The 15,977-nt window shown below is 39.4% G+C and overlaps 1 pseudogene; it reads right to left on the bottom strand.

Annotated features, from left to right (window-relative positions):
• Positions 1-918: 918 nt before the first annotated feature.
• The window catches only part of LOC100617445 (tRNA:m(4)X modification enzyme TRM13 homolog), a 95,024-nt pseudogene continuing 79,965 nt past the window's right edge, over positions 919-15,977 (bottom strand).

The following is a 15,977-nucleotide window of genomic DNA, read 5'->3' as shown; positions in this document are numbered from 1 at the left end:
GTTCAGATTCTCTCTGTTATCATATAGTTGAGTCTGATATTAAAGACTGGATAAAGTCAACAGGACATTTAAAAATGTTTCATATTAATTTTTAGCATTCTTTTAAAATTTTGAATTCTAAATTCTTTACCTCTCTCTCTCACACCCACTGGCTCTTATTTTAATACATTTGACTCAGTTCTCAATATATTTGAGAAATGAGACTTTTATCAGAAAACTTCCCTTAAATTTTGTTTAATAACAAAATGCAGTTTCTGATTATTTCTCTGATTTAGTCTACTTTTTCTTTTGTTTTGCCTGAGATCATTATTGCTACCATTGCCTTTTTTACTTAAGCTAAAACAATACTAGATTCTGTTCCAGACCTTTATTTTAACTCTGTGTGTGTCTTTCTGTTTCAAGTGTGTCTCTTGTACAAACATATCATTGGATTTTGGTTTCTAAACCATTCACCTATCCATTTCTGTTTTATGGGTGAACTCATCCCTTTCACAGTCACAGTTATGATTATTATGTGTTTCCTTCTATCTTATTTTCTTCTGTTTCTCTCTCTCTCTCTCTCTCTCTCTCTCTCTCTCTCTCTCTCTCTCTCTCTCTCTTGTTCCTCTTTGAAAGGCTATTTTGCTTTTCACTCCTTCATTTTTTTTGGAGTTCATTCCAACCCATGCCCTTTGTCTCTGTAAGCTGCTTCTAATTGCCCTAATAATGATAAAGTTCTTAGGAATTACATGTACCATCTTCCCATATGGGAATGAAAGCAGTTTAACTTTATTGAGTCTCTTATGATTTCTCTTTCATGTTTACCTTTTCAAGTGTCTCTTGAGTTTTGTATTTGAATGTCGAATTTTCTATTCAGCTCCCTCTGTTGCTCTAAAATTTGATTTGAGGAATTATTTTAAAGTTGTTTGAAGGGGAATTTTAGGAGAGTTCATCTGGGTTGCTGCCTGTACTCTGCCATCTTAACAGGACTTTTTCTAATGATAGGAGGGAGTCTGTATAGTATTGCAAAGAAGCATTGTATTCCTTCTATTATAAATATTGGATTTAGCCTCAGTCAATCAGTAATATATAGGATTATCCATATTTTTCCTTTCTTCAACAGTAAGAAGCTCAGATAAATCCTTGGGATTATTATCAGTTTTCCTATATCCTCATAGTCATGCTCTTCATTATCTTTACTCTAATTGTCTCTTTGCTTTGCATTAATTTTTGATGTTTCCAAAGTTGTTCCCTGCATTCCCTAATGGTCTGGTGACTCGTCCATTGGAATAATTAAATTCCACTTGCCCAAGTCTGAGGATCTTGAACAGTTCTTTGCCCATGCAATGCCTCCAATCACACCTGTGCTGCCAACACAGTGCAATAACAATGCCAGCCATAGGGATCCACTGTTCTTGTTCTTTTCACTCTCTTCATTTACCAGTGTGTCATTTTCTCTGTCTTTTTTTTTTTAATCTTTCTTTATGTGCTTGGCTAGAGGTTCCTCATTTCTTTTTCTTTTTTCTTTTTTTGCATTTGGTTGAATAGGTTTGAACTTAATATTGAATTGCAAGAGAACCAGGAGAACATTGTCCACACAAACTGATACACTGTGGTACAATCGAATGTAATGGACTTCTCTTTTAGTGGCAATGCAGTGATCCAGAACAACTTGGAGGAATCTATGGGAAAGAACACTATCCACATCCAGAGGAAGAACTGTGGGAGTAGAAACACTGAAGAAAAACAACTGCTTGAATACATGGGTAGAGGGGATATGGCTGGGGATGTAGACTCTAAATGAGCATCCTAATGCAAACACCAACAACATGGAAATGGGTTCTGATCAAGGACACAAGTAATACCCAGTGGAATTGTGCATCGACTGTGGGAAGGGCGGGCGGAGGGGAGGGAGGGAAATAATGTGATTATTGTAACCAAGGAATAATGTTCTAAATTGACTCCATAGATAAATAAATAAATAAAAAATTTTAAAATGCAAAAAAAAATATTGAATCACAAGAACTGTTACTACACTACATAAGTGTTTTCTAATTCCAACTACAGGTGATAGTTCTATTAACAGAGGTATTTGACTTAAACACAAATGCTGAATATCAAAAGGAAGCCTTTCCAATACGGAATTTCTATTTTTTGTGTGTGTGTTTACTATCTATCTTGAATCTTGGGGTTACCCTTTATACTAGCAGAGAGTAGCCCTTTTCTGCTTCTTATAAGGTAATATCAACTCAATGAGTTAATTTCCCCCACCCAACCATAGATTCAACAAACCATTGGTCCCATTAAATTTAACCTTTCATTGGTACCTAGAATTGAAGCTTGTTTCAAATACTTGAAGGCAGAATTGCCAATTGGGGAGCCACTTAGGACATCATGCAATGCAGGATATAACATTATTTGTCTTGTAAGTGTACAATTCACACTTTTATTGTATTTTCTGATTTTCTTAATTAAATTTTCCAATTGCTTTTCAGATAGAGAAGAAATTGGGACCAGTTCTTCAAGAATTTCTGTTTCATCTTTTAATCCTGCATTAATATGTTGAATAAAGTGGTCTGCTTTGGATCTAGGGGTAGAGTATTCTTCTCTTGGTATTTTCTTCTTCCCTACCTGTTCCCACAGCTCTGATATGCTCTAGCAGAACCATCTTCCTGCCACGGCCAATATCTGGCAGAACCAATTCTTCCTTTCCACAACGTAATTGCATGTGGCCTTGTTTGGAGCCTTGTCCTGCATCTGTGATGAGGCTGTCATCTCTGGACTGCCAGCACCCCAGCTGGACCAGGCTCTGATGCTCTACAAACATCAGCTCTGGGGATTTGAGTGGCTTGCAAGTTGAATGTGGGCCAGCAGTGTGATGGGGCTGCCCAGAAGCTCATGTGATCTCAGAGAGGGACACAGCTTCCATGAGAAGACATGGGGTGATTGTCCATTGACTTCTACTCTCTTCAGAACTCATTTGGAATATCATGTGGGGGTCAAGATAGGATATTGATAACCTGGGGAGGAGTATCCAGAGGATGGTAATCAGAATGGTGAAGGACCTTGACTCCATGTCTTGTGAAGATTAACTTAAATGATTGTAGATCTTTATTCTGGAGAGTGCTTGAGGGTTCAGGTATGATCATTGTACTCAAGTTTTTGAAGGGCTGTCAGGCTGACTCATGGAAGAAAGATTAGATTCATTCTGCTTGCCTCTCCTTCCCCCAACCCAGGATAGGATGAAGGATAATGGATGCATGTAGCAAAAAGCCAAATTTAGGCTTGAGGTCTGGGAAAACTTCCTAACAATTAGAACCATCCAATACTTCTATGGGTTGCTAACAGAGGTGATTGGCTCCAGTATTCAAGCAAAAGTGTTGGGTATGTTCTAGTTCATTTTCCTCTAATGCATAAATTAGATTGTCTCTGAAGTCTACACCAATTCTCCAAATCTCATGATTCCTGTATCATGTTGGGGACCCTGGTATAAAATGAAAGATTTGTCATAAATGAAAAACTCTAACTTAATTCCTCTTGTTGGTTTCCCAATGGAACAAGTTGGGAGTAGGGATGTGAGGAAGATTAAACTAGGGTTGGGGTCAATCTGCCACTGGGTGTGGAAGGGGAGGGATTGACATGGGTTTGGCAGGATAGTCATGGTTGGAGAAAAAATGGAGTGGAGACACTAAGGGAGGCAACTAAGAGAATGGGGGCCATATTAATGGAAACACCAATCCATTCCCTAGTGAGAGAGGAATATGAAGCTCACCCACCTACATTTAGGGAGGGCTAAGGAGTCAAGAACCCTGAAAGTCAGGGATCAGAAGTTACCCTCAAAGCACCCACTAGTGTTGAGTGATAAGCATTATTTGATGGAACTAAGTCTTTGAATGGCAGCCATGTGCTCACAGGCTAAATAGGATGATATCAAGGGCACAGAACCTCCAATACTATCACAGTAGTTAAATAAAGATATTAGACATTGATAGCCCATGGTTCCTGCAATGAACTTGAGAGAACCGCTTTACTGGATTTCTCGACAACCATTAGAGACAAGTGAAGTAACAAGTCAAAAAGACAAATTATAGAAGGATCGAGATAAGTTATATCATGCCATGTTCTTTAGTAAGTCATTAGGGCTGTAGGTTAGAGAAATCCTATCTCCTACATTTCGGACCAGAGCGGTTCTTAAGAAATTGAAATGTTGGCAGATTCTTTGTGTGCCAGGTTCTAATGATAGACCTGAGTCATCAATGCTATTTATTCATTTTGTTTTTTTTTAAATCCTTAGATACTGTTCATTTGAAATAAAAGATGAATGAATAAATAAAAGACATTAAGTGTTTACTGTGTGCCAAACATTGTGCTAAATACAGATAGTACAAATACAAAAGCTAGATGGTTCCTCTCATTAAGGAGCTTATAGTAGAAAATTTGTTGCCATTGTTGTTCAGTCATTTCAGTCAGTTGACTCCTTGTGATTCCATTTATTTATTTTTGGGGGGCAAAGGTACTGGAGTGGTTTGTCATTTCCTTCTTCAGCTCATTTTCAAGATGTAAAAATTGAGGGAAACTGTTAAGTGACTTGCTCAGGATCATAAGCTAGTAAGAGTCTGAGCCTGGATTTGAACTCAGGGAGATGAGTCTTTCTGACTCCTGGCTCTCTGCTGTGCCACCTAGCTACTCGTAACACAAAATAGGAAGAGGTAATACACATCAGAGAGTCATGATCAGGGGGAGGTTTGGGTTTGGGTTTTTCTTTTTGGTCTGGGGAAATGACAGGATGAAACTAAATTCTCTGTGCCTCGGGACAAAGAAGTGTGACTATGCTTCTAAGTACCTTTCAGTCCAAATCTACTCTTGATCCATTAGTTATCTAATATCCATCAAAATATATCATCAAATATCGTCTATTACAACACCTATATGAGTTGTGACTAATATTTTTGCACAGGATAAGATAGGATATAATTCAGTGCTCAGTTGTGTCTGAGAGACACAACTTTGGGGTAGTGAGTTCATTGACAGGGCAGTGGAATGGCAAAAGCTTTCTAGAAACAGAGCATGTGATGATTTAATGATTTTCAGGGCAAGGGGTGGAAGAAAGGGTGCTTAGGTTGAAGCAAGGCTATATGAATGGCAGCAGGGGGGCAAGTGGCTGGGTGAAGGTGAAGATGAATGGTCATAGGGAATTCAGAGCTGAGAAACAGAACCTCTCAGGTATGGAGTCTGGTGGTAGAGTTTGGAGGGATGCTGGAAGCACCAGCAGGGAGGAGAGTGGCTGGGATAAAGATGAGGATGCAAGAATCTAGTTGAATTTGATTTCCTCACTGTCAACTAAGCCCAATAGAGAACTCATGCTCAAACACAATTGTTTTATGGAGTGTCAATGTGAATTTCCTAATAGGAAATCGAGTAAGGAGGTACAATTTCTTTTTGTAATAATAAATGGAATCCAATACATAAAATTATTGCTTGACTCTAAGATGGGATTAATTATAACTTCATCCTGATATTCCTTTATTTGATTTACTCTAATTCTATGTCTATTCTGTGGTTCAATTGGCAAATGACCAAGTGCCTACTATGTGCAGAGGACCTTGAGATCAAAGATAACATAATGGTTCCTGTACTCAAGAAGCTTGTAATCTGGGTGAAGGTAGGGGAGGTGCTGAAAATAATCAGATAACTCTAATAATAAAGTTTAGAGGATGGTTATATATCTAGGAGAATTAAAAAATATGGACTGAAGACATTCCAGGAAGAAGGCAAGCCTCCTGTGGCATGGTAGGGGGAGGCTTCATGGAAGAAGTGGCCTGGCTTTGATGGAGGATGTTAAAAGATTGAAATGGCAGAGGGAATCTACTTTAGGGATGGGGACTGGCATGTGAAAAGTCATGGAGGGAGAAGAAGGCAGAATAATGTCAACAAAGATACCAATTCTGTTTGGCCAGACCTTAGAGTTCATGAAGGGGAATATCATGAAATAGCCTGAAAGTATTGGTTGAAACCAGTTTGTAAATGGCCTTGAGTACTTGGTGAAGGTGTTTGTATTTTATCTGTAAGCATCGAGTGGCCAGTGAAAATGTTTGAGCATTCATGTGCCATAGGATCATTGAATCACTAGAGTTGGGTGGGATCTTAGAGTTCATAGAGTCCAATCCACATATTTTTCTTTGTAGAGAAACTGAGGTCCAGAAGGTGTCAGTCATACACTCAGAATTGTGTGTGACAAAGGTTATTCTTGCAGCAGTATGAAAGACAGACTGTAGAGCACAGATAGGAGCCAGGGGGATCATTTGGGGGCTATTATATTACCCTAAGCAAGACACAAATATTGCCCGGACTTGAGTGTTCATAGTGGAATTGGAAAAAAGGGAATGGAAATGAAAAAAATATTTTGGATGGAGATTCAATAAAAGTTGGCAGTGGATTAAAAAAGACGGAATAAGGGCATGGGAGAGAAAAGACTTAAGAATAACTAAGCTTTTGAATCTGCGGGGCTGTAAGAAAGGTTGAAAGAAATGGGAGAGTTAAGAGGTAAGTAAGCATGTTTCTGAGAGAAGAGAATGGCCAAAGCCCAGAGATGGGAGATGGAATAAAGAACAAAGAAGAAGCTACTTTCGTTGGATAATAGAATTCAGGAGGAGGAGTAATGTACCCTGAGGCTGGAAGAGAGGTTGGGGTCAGGTTTTAAAAGCTAAAGAGAGGAGTTTATATTTTATCTTAGAAGTGAACGGATTGCAACTGGAGTTGATTGAGTAGAGAAGTACTTTCACCAGATCTGCACTTAGGAAAAATCACTTGAATGCATGATGAGGGAAGATAGGTGAGGCAGGGAGCCCAATTAGGCTGTCAAAATTGAGAAAAGATTGTGGACACAAAAGAGATTGAGGCCAGAACCTTTTGGAGACATCTGTATTTAGGGTTAATGAGGAAGAAAGGGAATCAGTGAGAGACCAATAAAGAGATGAGATAACAACTGTTGTAGAAGCCAAGGAAGGAGCTGGGTGACATCTAAGAATCCAACCAGTTCTTTCATCTTCATATGAAGAAACTGAGGCCTTGCAAGGGGAAATGACTTGCCCAAGGTCAATGGTAAGTAGAATAAGGTTAGTTGGGAGGACCAAATGCTATAGAAAAGTCAAAGAAGATGAGGACAACTTAGAAGCCATTGAACTTGGCAATGAAGTCATTGGTTACCTTGGAGGGAGAAGTTTCCCAAGATTGGTGGGATGGAAGTCAAGGGTAAGGGTAGAGATGCAACATTTCACTGGTTCTCCTAGTGGTTCTCAGCCATTTTGAATGAGTATTTCTAATATAAAAAAAAATTTTTGATTTCTTCATTGGTTTTATTCTCATTATGTGTTGCTTGGGGGAAAATGTGTGATGATCAAAAACTACTATCAGTCCAGAAAAACTATCAATTTTAATTTTTGTTAATCTTAATATTACCTATATACATTGTTTTGTTGTTGTTTTGTTTTTAAACCCTTGCCTTCTGTCTTAATATTAATGCTAAGAGAAGAGAGCCAAAAGCTAGGCAGTTGGGGTTAAGTGACTTGCCCAGGATAGTTGTTAGATTTAGAATTGGTTTGACTAAATATAAGAATTAAAATAATTGAATTGTGGTTGCCATTTATAAAAAAAATTAATTTCTACAGTCAAAATGACTATAGGCGGCTTTTATTTACAACAAGGAAGAGATATGAAATAAAGGAAAGAGGTAAAAAATTGCCTGGCTACTAATACCCTAAATCCTAGACAGTGAATGCAGATTCGAAAGCAAGTCTCACCAGAATCCAAAGTCCTAATTAGGAAGAGGAAATCCAAAGAGCCAGAAGATGCTGACAAGTCTGTAGAGAATCTTCAGAGCCCATGAGGCTAAGACCACCAAGAATCTCACCGGAAATCACACAGAAGGGAATGCCCCACTGAAGCAGTAAATGAGAGAGAGAGAGGGAGAGAGGGAGGGGGGGAGAGGGAGAGGGAGAGGAAGAGGGAGAGGGAGAGGGAGAGAGACAGACAGACAGACAGACAGACAGGCCTTGTTGAAGAGCCAAGGAAGGAAGGAAGGAAGGAGGGAGGGAGGGAAGGGAGGAAGGAAGGAAGGAAGGAAGGAAGGAAGGAAGGAAGGAAGGAAGGAAGGAAGGAAAGAAGGGATTGATTACATTAAAAACAAACTAAGAGAATCTAATTCTCTCTATTATTTATCATTGAAAAATGATAACACATGAAGTTGTCTGTCCATGTAAACATGTTTATATTATGGATTTAAAGACCAATTGCAAACCCTGTGACTTCTCTGGGTCGGAGATCCTCCTGTTGGAGATCACCGTTTGTGGTTCTTGGGAATGGTTTGGTGGTCCAGAGGATGCTTCATCCCAATTTGGCCTCAGCATTGAGGTGACGGAGGTTTCCTCTTTAATCCAGGGAATGATTTCTGGTAGAAATACCCTGTTTTCCTGCTCAGAAAACCCTGTTTGACCTGGGTTGATCATTCAATGAAGTGAAGAGTTTGTAAGTATCTACAATGTGGGAGGAGCTTACTAGACAGGGAGTATGGAAGCACAAAGGATAAACAATCTCTACTTGCAAGGTATTGACATTCCAGTGGGGGAGACCATTAGCTCCATGTGGTAGGAAATCTCCGTACTATGGCACTGTGTGGCTTCCCAGATTATAATCCCAATGCCGTGGCTCTGTATGGTTTTCTCGATTATAATCTTCTTGCCCCGATTACAGACCATTATTTATATACTATGTAGAGTTTGTGTATAATATATATGGCATAAATATAAGGTGAATAAACCCTGATATACAGTTATTAGAGGGCAGTCGGAGATCCCAGCAACATCTCTTCTACTCTGAGGGTTCAAGGCTCCTGTTTCAGGTATGTGGATGACCCCACACTTTTCCATGTGACTAACAGCAAAGACTGTTGGGGCTGGATCCTCTGACTGGCCACCTGGGACTAAAAGTTCACATTGGTGAAAGGCTGAGACTTTCTAACACTGAGAAGAAATTCCGGTTCTGGGGGGATCCCTTGAAGTGTCAAAATGATGAGACCTGAAGAATTCACTCACTTCTGCAGGGGTCTCCTCCCAAGCTGGTGGATTTCAATGAAGTATTGAAGATGATCAGATTAAAGGGGAATTGAACCCTGGCCCTCAGGCTGTTCTTTCCATTGCTAGGAGGCATAATGGGCTTGGAGTCAGGGAGATTTGAGTTCAAATCTAATCTCAGACTAGCTGTGTGACCCTGGGTGAGTCATTTCACCTCTGTTTGCCTGAGTTTCCTCACCAACAAAATGGGCATTTGAGGGTCTCATGAGATAATGCAGTGAATCCCCAAAGAATTAGTATTTTTTAGGGCTTTAAAATTGAAAACCTCATTAAGACTTCTGGGACACCTTGTACCCGTAGGCATTTTGCTAACCTTAGAGGGTTATGCAATTATTAGCTGCCAATAAGATTACTCTGCTTATACCATGCTGCTCTTCTCCCTCGAAACAAGATCCCATTCCTGAACAACAAGCCTTGGAAATCTACAACAGCTTGGCTAGGGCCCAAAGAGGGAGCCGGGGAGTTCTGAAAGGATTAGATATACATCTTTTAATAAAGAGGGAACCGTTAAATTGCGAAATTCATTTTATTTCTGTCAGACAGTGGGCCTGGGTAATTTCAGAGAGGTGATTTCAGGAATTAGATTCTCTTCTTTTCTTTCTTTTTTTTTTCCAAGTTACTGGAAACTTGCTGAATATGCCCAAATACTTTAGGTCATCTCTAAGCAGATCTGAAGAGAAGAAAACCTGGGAGAGCTACAAGGGGGCTCAGTGGATAGAGCTCTGGGCTTGGAGTCAGGAAGACTTGAGTGTGAAACCTGCATCAAACATTTATGAGGTTTGTGATCTTGCTCAAGTCACTTAGAACCTCTGTTTGCCTCGTTTTTTTCCTCTGTAAAATGGGGATAATAATAACACGCAATGTATGTAAAGTCCTTTTTGAACTCTAAAGATCTAGCTAGCTTATCTTTTTAGAACTGGATTTAGAAATGAGCCAGTCAGAGAGAGTGATCGGCTGCGACAGATAAATGTTTACTAAATTCCATCCCTGATCCTCACTCACAGTCCATCCCAAATTAGGCTGTGGCATTCATAGGCACGCACATACACACACATGTCTTAGAGTCAGGAAGATGTTATTTGAAATCCTGCCTCTGACATGTATTGACTTCATGACTGTTGCTTCTTCTTAGGTAATAAAGGTGACAAATTTCAGGTGACTTACCCATCTGCATGATAAGGAAGGATGCTCCACAGTGGAAGTTCCCAATGATGATGAAATCAGAGATCAAGACCAAAATGAAAATAATTGTATAAGATGGAATTTTAGTACTAATTAATTAATAATATTTATAATAATTATTATTATTCTTATTATATAATATATATTATATTACATATAATAATATATTATATTATAATATATAATAAATATATAAACAATGATAACATATATAATATATAATAATATAACAATAATATAATAATAATTAATAATTTTAAATAGGTGGAAGGGACTTTCGAGGTCATGGAATATTAGAGATCACATCATCCAACCGCCTTTTCCCACTCCCATTTTAGAAGTAGAGCTGGTTCTAAATCTGGGTCTTTTGACTCCAAGACTAGTTCCATTATCGGTATCTCTCTGTCATTGAATGCACCCATGGTGACACCAAGAATAAATGGGGCAGCTGTGATACAAGTGTGGATCTTGAGATTCAAAATGATGAAAGTGAAAAATTATAATTATTTGTTGTTGTTGTTCCATCGGGTCTGAGTCTTTATGACCTCATTTGGGGTTTTCTTGGCCGAGACATTGGAATGGTTTGCCATTTCCTCCTCCAGTTTATTTTATAGAGAAAGGACCAAGGTAAATGGGGTTAAGTGACTTGTTCAGTCACACAGCTAGTAAGTAGTTGAAGCCAGAATTGAACTCAAGAAGATGAATCTTCCCAACTCCAAGTGTGGTGCTCTATCCACTGCACCACCCAGATGCCCAAATGATAATTATAATAGCTAGTATTTATATAGTGCTTTAAGATTTGCAAAGGACTTCACAGATGTCCTCACAAGGACATGTAATAGTAGTTGCTATTATTTACCCCATTTTACAGATGAGGAAATGGAGTCCTGGAGGTATAGGTGACTTGTCCACAGTCACACAATAGTGTCAGACCTGGGCTTGGGTTCTAGATCTCCAAGTCTACCCCCTTCCATTACACTGAACTGTCTTTCAAGGCAGCAGATTTTCAGCTTCATAGAGATTTTAAGCTCTTAGGAAAGTGACTACACACATGACATTATGATCTGAGGACCCAGAAAACTGGATCTTGGATTTGACCCCATTTATTTCCATTCTTTTTTTTTTTGCCAGAATTATGTCTGTGAAACGGTTCAGCTTCTCCTGAAAGCTAATTATCTTGGTTGCTGTAAATGTATTAAAAATATCCTTCCCTTTCCCAAATCTATTCCTATAAATATTATAAAAAAGAGAGAGATTTACGTTTCATTTTCTTTAGGGCATTCTCTCAGAGTAGATTAAGTTAACACCAGTGGGAAGGAATTTGAGTATTTAAAAAGAGAATGAATGGTGGTGGTGGTGGGACAAAGACAGAGAGAGAAGGAAGGAAATGAATAAATTGTGGAATTGGGTTCCATTTCTGCTTTCTTGTCATCTCTTCTAAATTCTTTTCTTAATCACAAGGGAGTCTAGAGAAGGGAAGGGTGCAAGGACAGAGCTCTAACTAGGGTGAGATAATAGGGTCTTTGTTCCAGGGGGCCAAAATGAAGAGGTGCTGCCAACCCTTGCTGGTCTCTGTCCAGGGGAGAATATTGAGGCTCTAGGTTCCCAGTGGGCTAAGAAACAGGAGGAGGATGAGTCTGTTAGAGGCATTCTGTACCTCTAAACTAAGTAGAACATAGAATGGGTGGGAGGTCAGAGAAGGGGGGATTGAGAGCAGCCCCATCTTTCTCAAACTAGATGAAAGGTGAAGTCTCCTGGACCACTCCTGGACCCAGAAGGAGCTGTTCAGAGCCCCCATTTCTGGGGGCTGGAAGTGGGGGAAGGATTCTCCTCTGTCCCTCGTTCTGCCCAGGGAGGAGACTCAGAGCCAAGTCCTGAGATTGGAAGCAGCTTCTGGACCATAATCTATTTCTTCTGGCCTTCCCGAGTCCCTGCAAACCAGATTTATTGTAGGTGCTGGTGTTCCTGATTATGGCTCTGGGCATGGAACAGAGCCCCCTCTTGTCTTCATTTGGCCCAGAGAGGTCCAACTTTAGCAAATGAATATTGATTAAATGCCTACTGTATACAGAGTCCTGCACTAGGGCCAACATAATAGTAACACTTAGAAATGTGGCTATTTTTGCAGTTACCCCTGCCAGTGCATTTTATCACTTATTATCATAATTCTTTTATTATTTGTTATCATTATCTGAATGCCTCCTATTCTCCTAGGAAGTTGTAAACTCTACAATGCAAGGATTGTCTTATTTAAGCATTTCGCCTACCCATAGCAGCAACCACAGAGTTCTGCACACAGTAAGTGTTTAATAAGGATTTGTAAAAGTTGAGATCTCTAACTATTGAATGAATGATGGTTGCTGCCACTGAGATGAAAAGGAGGAGTCTTGGCATAGTAGAAGGACTCATCGTAGAGGGCCTCTAGTATCCTTCGTAGAGTTGAGCCATGCTCCTCGCAAGTAGGTATGTGTAGGATCAGTCTAGAAGTCTCAATCAGAATAGACTGGGGGATCAAAACTTCAATACTCCAAGGAAACAGTAAAAAACAAACAACCCTCCCCTAGAAGCCGGGGGACAAGAGTAGGAGTCAGAGCCATAACCAGGGGAGGCACTTGGGGCTTTTCCCAGGACTCTGAAATTGAAGGGGCAGAGAAATGGAGAACAATTTTTAAGAACTGTGCATTTGAAACTTTGTCACATTGATGCGCCAATTATACATGCAGCAGGGAAGTAATCTGCCTTAGCATATAGTAAGCCAAAATAATTACTTAAAATAAGAAAGTACCAGGAGTTAATGATTCCCATCTATGTGCCAGTATAGTAGCTAATTCCCTCTTTCAGTAATCTGAATTATTTTAGTTATTTCTTGTATTCTTTTTGCATCATAAATTATAAAATGGAGACACATGTAAAACCCAGAGGAATTGCCTGTCAGCTACCGGGTGGGAGGGGGGAGGGAAAGAAGATGAATCTTGTAACCATGGGAAAATATTCTAAATTAATTAATTAAATAAAATTAAATATTAAAAAAATAAATTATAAAATTGATTTGAGAGCACTTCATGTTGCTGCCTTAGACCTGAAGAGTTCCACTGAGAGCTGTGGTTCTGGCTCCCACCTTAGTCTGCAGAGTTCGATCTTAGGCAAGATGTTTATCACCTGCTGACCCTCAGTTCCCTCATGCAGGAATTGGAGAGTTGGGAATAGAATTTGGCTACAATCTATGATCCATTTGTGTGATCTCGTCTCTCTGGGCCTCTGGTACCTGATTAGTAAAATGACAGTAACACCTCCCCAACCAAAGGTAAGTACTGGCCCAGATGAGCCCTTGAGCTCCCTTAGGTCTTGTAGCTCAGAGTCTCTTTTAGACCTGATTTCCTGATTGTGAGTTTAAAGTTGTCCTGCCAGCACTCAGCTGACAGGAGTGATGTATGGGGCAGGATAATATCCAGCTCCCAATTCTATGCCTGCCTTTGCCCTGAAGTGCTAAGAGCAGTGGAAACATGGATGTCAGTAAATGAGGAGAGATGACTGCCAGGGAGGCTGTGAGCAGAGCTGATGAAGAAAAGGGGCTCCATTTCTCCAGACTCAATTTCCAGATGACAGTCCTGAGCTGAGGGTCTGAGTTTGCCTTCCTTGCTTTTCTTCCCTATTATACAGGAGTATTCCTTTTCTTTCTTCAGGAGCTGTCAAAATTGGTCCCCTCCTTTTTGTCCTGCTTCACCTTATCTTTGATAGTTTTTTTTAATCATCTATATTTGGATATTTTCAATGAGCATCTGAAAAGAGCAGAAGTATCTAGGGGGACTCTCAGAAGGTGCCAGGCGTCACGAAATATTGAAAGCTTTTAGTGTTTAAGGAAAAAATGTACTGTTTTATTTAATTTAAAAAATAATAGTAGTATGCTGTGTCATGGTGGGTAGAGGGTCAGAAATTCAAATTCCCTCTCTGACTTTTCCCAGCTTGGTGACCTTGAGAAAGTCATTTCTCTCCAACTTGTTTTCCTCATTGGTAAAATCAATGAGATTGACCAATAAGCATCTAATATGTGCCTGCTATGTTCCAAACACTGGGCTAGGATTTGGGGATACAAATACAGAGAATGAACAGCCCCTACTGTATAGGAATTAGTACTATGGAAGTAAGTACATATAATATAAATATAAAGAGAACAAATATGAGATACAGAGGGAAGGCACTAACATTTAGACTGATTACAAAAGATTTCATGCAGAAAATAGGAATGATGACCTCCAGAGAACTCATACTCACAGAACTGGTGAGGATCAAATGAGCTAACATTTTTGCCACCAGTAAGCTTTAGTGTCAGAGATCTTAGGTTCAAATCCTACCTGTGTGACCTTGGCTAAGTCACTTAATCTGTAAAATAAGAATAATAATAACAACTACTTCCTAGGGTTGAAAGACTCAAAAGAGATAGCATAAGTCTAGCACTCTGTCAACCTTAAAGTACTATAGGGACATTTGATATTATTATTGTCATGGTGATATATCTACCTGGCTTAAAAGTGCTGTACAAATGATAGCTATTATTAATATTGAAGCTAAGAGCTGAATGGCAGTATGAGGTCATGGATAGGATACTAGATTTCAATTACCCAGATGATCCCCCACGTGGCGAGATAATTAAACACTGTGCCTCAGTTTCCTTAGCTAGAAAATGGGGAGGTTGGAGGCAGGGGCTGCTAGGGTCCTTCTAATTCTAAATTGATGGTGGTTCCATAGTTCTATGATCAGAGCTAAATAATTTCTTTTGCTTCTTTCCTGGCTTCCCTTTCTGTGAATGGATGCTCAGTATTCTGTAAAAAATGTCTTCTAAAACATTTCATGGATAAGCTGTAAAACTGCTCTATTTCCTCCTGCATTTGCTACTCTTGGCATATTTTTTGTCTTCATCCTGACACACTCACAACCATCCCCCCTCATGTTGAGGAGGAAACACACAATTTTTTCCCTTGTAACTACCTTTCTAGCAAGCTGCCTTCATCCTCAGAAGCATACAAATAGCATACAAACAGTAGATTTAAATACTAATAATAATAACTCACATTTTTATGGCACTTAATGACTTGTGTGTGTGTGTGTGTATGTGTGTGTGTGTGTGTTTGATCCCAGAACTGCATAGGAGATCAATTTAGTGTTTTTTCCATGCCCAGGTAAAAATCTGAATTTCATTTCCACAAATATGCCTGCAATTTCTTTTCCTCTACCAGGGTTTATGATGTTAATATGCTAGTCTGAGTTAAGTTCCAGTTGTCATGCTTTACTGTTCACCCCAGGCTGTGGGCTTCTGAGTAAGTTATTGCCTGTTATCATTGCCCTTTAAAATAGCTCTCTTGCAATTCAATTCTTTAGAATTAGTTCTTTCTGCATAATTTTGGTACCAGCTCTTAGAAATAATGTTTGCTCCTATTTTCAAAACTCATTTTTCCCCTCTTGGTCTTAAATAAAGATTTCTTGTGGGATGCTGAAGATTTTTGCCCAGGTACAACCAATGCGTTGAGAGACTACTGAATAAATGAGCCACAAACATACTGATATTTTTGTTATGATAGAAAAAGAAGACATCAAATAGATAATAGCCCTTAACTTTTTCCTTTCCTTTCCTTTTTGTTTTCCTCCCTCCCTTCCTTCCTCCTTCCCTCCCTCCCTCCTTTCCTTCCTTCC

Source organism: Monodelphis domestica, chromosome 5, assembly GCF_027887165.1.
Source record: "Monodelphis domestica isolate mMonDom1 chromosome 5, mMonDom1.pri, whole genome shotgun sequence".
Classification (NCBI taxonomy): domain Eukaryota; kingdom Metazoa; phylum Chordata; class Mammalia; order Didelphimorphia; family Didelphidae; genus Monodelphis; species Monodelphis domestica.
This window is presented reverse-complemented; position numbering and strand designations above follow the sequence as displayed.